The 5,000-nt window shown below is 37.5% G+C and overlaps 1 protein-coding gene across 2 annotated transcripts in view; it reads right to left on the bottom strand.

Annotated features, from left to right (window-relative positions):
• Positions 1-5,000, bottom strand: part of LOC122626973 (cadherin-related tumor suppressor) — a 97,648-nt gene that overhangs the window by 85,814 nt on the left and 6,834 nt on the right. The gene's annotated exons all lie outside the window — the stretch shown is intronic.

The raw sequence follows: 5,000 nt of genomic DNA, 5'->3' as shown, positions 1-5,000 counted from the left end.
AGGTTAATTATGTTTGTTTTCTTTTCTTTCTTTCTTCCTTTTTCTCTTTCTCTTTTTTCATACTAAATAATTTCACTAAAAACTGCACGATAAAGAATTCTTTTATAAAGCATTAAAAGACGTTCGCCAGTGAATGATAAGAACCAATCGGAAAGATTTAGAGACACGTTATAACTCTCTCTTATACCTCGATTTAGTTTCTCTTAAAAAATTGAAACAAGAAAGAACAAAATATCGACGATCGGCATTAATTATACGTATTTATATTAAATGATTCTCATGACAAAAATTTTGAAGTAGTTTTTAACACAAAAAAAAAAAGAGAACATAATAAACCTTGAGATCTTGTCGCGAGAAAGATTTTCGTTTGTCGAAAGCTCGTTTAAGTCGTTCCGTCGTTTTTTTGTTTATTTCTTATTATCAAAAAAGAAAGACGCGAAGGTGAGATGCACAGAGAAAGAAAGAGAGAGAGAGAGAGAGAGAGAGAGAAAGAAAGAGAAAGAGAAAGAAAGACAAAGACTGAGACAGAGACAGAGAAAGAAAAAAGGTAACTTCTTCGTTCTCATCGTCTTCTCTTCTCTTCTCTTCTCTTCTCTTCTCTTCTCTTCTCTTCTCTTCTCTTCTTTTCTCCGCATCCAAAAGAAGTAAAATCTCGTTGGAGAGAAATATATTTGGTCGAGGCACAAATCACCGCAAGGCCTTTTAGCCGAGTGTCTTATCTGTCGCACGATACCGGATGAGCAGAGAAATTATTTCGGTCTTTCCTCGAGGTCTCGTTATCGCTCACACACGCCCACAGATTTGATATCTCCCTCCTGCCGATTTCCCCCGCCCCCACCAAGGTCCCTACCAAGGCCCATCGCTGCCCTTTCAAATCCCCCTCCACTACCCTTGATTCCCCGACACCCTTCCGCCCTTCCACCTCGTTCACGATTCTTTCCGGTACTCCTTCTAAAAAAGACGTTGAAAAATGGTGAGGATGACGATTGTGATTCCGACAAGATGAACAACGCGAGTAAAGAGAAAGAAGAGAACTCTGGGATACGTCGAGGACAACAACGACGACGATGACGACGACGACGACGAAGACGAAGACGAAGACGAAGACGAGAAGGAGAAAGAAGAGGAGAGGGACAAGGAAGAAGAGGAGGAGGAGAGAGAGGATGATGATGATGAGCAAGTAGAAGATTAGCGTGGCATTAAAGGTGCCACTCCATCTTCTTTATTTCATATTTTCTCGCGAATATCGCCGGGACGAATAAAACCGAGAAAGATTCGCGAAATAATATGAGAATAAAAATCGATTCGTTCCTGTGATCGAAATTTTATATCTTAGGTATATATGTGTGTGTTTATGTATGTATGTATGTATGTATGTATGTATGTATGTATGTATATATGTATGTATGTAAGTTACCTTAAGATTAAGTTACATCGTAGAGATAAATAATTAGATTAAACCGAGTTACCGTTTATACGATGATCGAATTTAATGCAAATGTTATGCAAAACAAGGAGAGAAACTGGAAACGTTTTGTTCATACATGTGTGTTTGTGTGCGTGTATTCGTGAATGTCCGTAGAGTTTCTTGTCCCTTTCTTTTCTTCGCTTTACTTTTTTTATCTCTTCGTATAGACTCCAACTGCCGTCTACTTTTCTACACGTCAAGAATTTTAAATCGAATCGATCTAGACCGGATAGACATTCGGTATTAGAAAAGTGATTTATTAATCGATTCACGGTTACCGTGTATTAGATCATGAATGAGAAAAAATAAAAAGAAAAAAAAAAAAAAGAATGAAAATAAAGAAAAGGTGAAAGAAAAGAACGAAAGAATAAATTGTGAAAAATATTCTAACGAATTATATAACGAATATTATTCTCTTTCTCTTTTTTTTGCGAAGAAAAAAAAGAAGAAAGAGAAGAACAGAGTAAATAAAATAAAATAAAATAAAATAAAATAAAATAAAATAAAAAAAAAGGGAAAAGAGCAAGAACAGCGGCGGCAAATAACGATGAAAAATCATCGAGAAAGATCAAAAGTGATTTACAATGGATGAGGGGGAGGAGTAGGAGGTTGGTTCAAGCGGATCCAGTTCGTACAATAAGGAAATGGGTTTAGTATTAGATATTACCAACACACTGAGAGAAAACTAAAAATACAGATTGGCACGAAGTGCGGTGACCTATTATAATTAATTATTACTCAACTCCAAGCATTTTCTTGCAATGTAACTCGTGCAACGCGTCGGCAAGAACATGAACGCACCAAGAGTACGAGTTCTTATCTCGTTGCTTCTCATTAGAGTTACATAAGATTTTTCTCACATCACATGAGATCTGTCTACACGTGTATTTAACCATCGATCGATTCGTAACTAACAAGAGAGAGAGAGAGAGAGAGAGAGAGAGAGAGAGAGAGAGAGAGAGAGAGAGAGAGAGAAAGAGAGAAAGATAGGAATAGGGTAAATAAAATTTAAAGACGGCCATCGATACGATTTCGATTGGACGTTTTTCAAATACTGACACGCATTTCAATGCGACAAACGTTGTTAGGTGAATAATATATAAGGTATTTCGAAGCGTTTGTAATAATCTTAACGTTTTCGTTGAGAGCCGACACAACACGGCTACTACGAAAGGAAAGATTGATTTATCTATTAAACAGAACGTTAAATCGGACAGGGTCGCGCTCGTGTGTTACAGAGAGAAACGAAACAACGAATAGATATAGATATATTTCGTGTTGAGTGCAAACGATCGACATCGTATTAACACAATGACACAATGCCTTGCCACTATTGATCGTGTGGTACTTTGTTAATAGAAAGAAAAAAAAAAAAAAAGAAAAATGGAAAAATAAAAAAATAAAAAAGAAGGAAGAAAGAAAGTAAGAGAGAGAGGGAGAGAGAGAGAGAGAGAGAGAGAGAGAGAGAGAGAGAGAGAAAGGCATCATGTTCGAAAGATCTAGCCTATATAAACGAGTATTATTAATCATCGGACCGATATAATTATTATCAGCTATTATTAGCTTCTCACGAGTACATTAGTATCTATAACGCCGCTTCTATCTCAAGTTAGTATATATTTATCTCGATAAAGGAAAGAAAGAAAGAAAAAAAAAAGGAAAAAAAAAAGAAAGAGGGAAGAAAGAAATGTGTATGTACATTACGCCTACGTTTCGCACGAGCCCAGGACCCACCCATGCACGCGCTTGCGTTCACTCACAAACACGAATACATATATAGGGACACCCTACGTTAGTCATATACATTTCTATACGTGTGGGTTCTCTCTCTTTCTCTCTCTCTCTCTCTCTCTCTCTCTCTCTCTCCTTCTTTCTTTCTTTCTCTCTCTCTCTCTCTCTCTCTCTCTCTCTCTCTCTCTCTCTCTCTCGATTGGAGCAACATACGAACGTACATCAAGATCACGTTAAGGCAACCTTCTTAAATCAAATGTTCTGCTTACCCAAGTTAGACATTCCACGAGAGTGAGATAATAAGCTGCACGATATAAGGTATTTTACAAACGTCTTTATTTCATATACGCGAAGTGATCGTACTGAAAGCGTTTCGCGATTACTGAACTCGTATATATGTGTGTGTGTATGTGTATATATATATATATATATATATATATATAATATTGACAGATATATATATATATGCACACATAAACAGAAACTCTCGAATAAATTATAAACAAGTCGTCAGTCTCACTTTACGGGCACAACGCCTTTGGAATGTCTTGAAAATTTGCATTAATCGCAACTTATGATAACTATTTGCTCGACGAGCACTTCCTGACTCGTACTAATTGGAATAATACGACGTTTTGTAATATTCATCTCCGAATGGACTTTACTCCGAATGGTTATTAATTATATAGTTTAAAAACTCCTTCAACTATCGATAGAAATGTTATATATATATATATATATATATATATATATATATATATAAATAGAGACGTACACATGCATCGAATAAGATAATCTCAACTTTTTCGTCCTATCCATTAAAAAGAATCGAATATTTTATTAGCATTTACAACTTTCAAGATGTAAACTATAATGTAACACCTTTGCACCATATCACATATACATACATATAGAATTTGATTACATCTTGAGAATTAAGCTGACGAAGAGAGAAAAAGAAAGATCGAGGAAGAAAGATAGAAAAGAAAAAAAATTCACAAATGGAAAAAAAAATTGAGTAACGAAAAGGGATGGACTGTTACCAGGTCCCTCATCTCGATCCTGATTCCTGTCCCCGTCTCCGATCCTCCCGATTGGAGGAAAAAGGGGCAAGAGTGGGTCTATACATGAGGGAGAGTATAGTAGAATCCGTTGGACCAATAGGAGAGACACCAAAGGAGAGTGGCCCGCGACAAAAACGTCGAAACTGCAGTTGGTACCCGAAGAGAGTCACGGATCCCAGCAGTGAACGATAAAGGAAGAAAGAGAAAGAAAAAGAAAAACAGAAAGAGAAAGAGAAAGAGAGAGAGAGACAGGAGGAGGATGAAGACGAAGGGTGAATCGAGACGTGGTTGGTAAGATGGGAAAGATACGAACTATATAGAGAGAGAGAGAGAAAGAGAGAGAGAGAGAGAGAGAGAGAGAGAGAGAGAGGAAGAGATACAGGAGAAAGAATCTTCAGAAATGAAGCAGCAATGGCATCGAAGTAGAAGAAGACGGGCACCAGCTCTACACCAGGACTTCTCTTCCTACGTTAAGACTATCCCGGCTGTTTGTATGCGTTCGTCCGAGATCAAGTTTTTCTCGAGTTCTGTACCTCCGGAGAGCGAGGCAGGGGCCCCAACTCGAATCCAAGTTGATTTCCTGGCACGCGGTTCATCTTGTCGTTTATTCTCTCCCACCCTGTGCCGACTCCCTTTCTCTCTCTTTCTTTCTTTCTCTCTCTCTCTTTCTTTCTTTCTATCTATCTCTTTTTCTCTCTTTCTCTCTCTCTCTCTCTCTCTCTCTCTCTCTCTCTCTT

This window comes from Vespula pensylvanica, chromosome 2 (assembly GCF_014466175.1).
Source record: "Vespula pensylvanica isolate Volc-1 chromosome 2, ASM1446617v1, whole genome shotgun sequence".
NCBI lineage: Eukaryota > Metazoa > Arthropoda > Insecta > Hymenoptera > Vespidae > Vespula > Vespula pensylvanica.
Note: the sequence above shows the minus strand (reverse complement) of the source record. Positions and strands in the feature narration are given on the sequence as shown.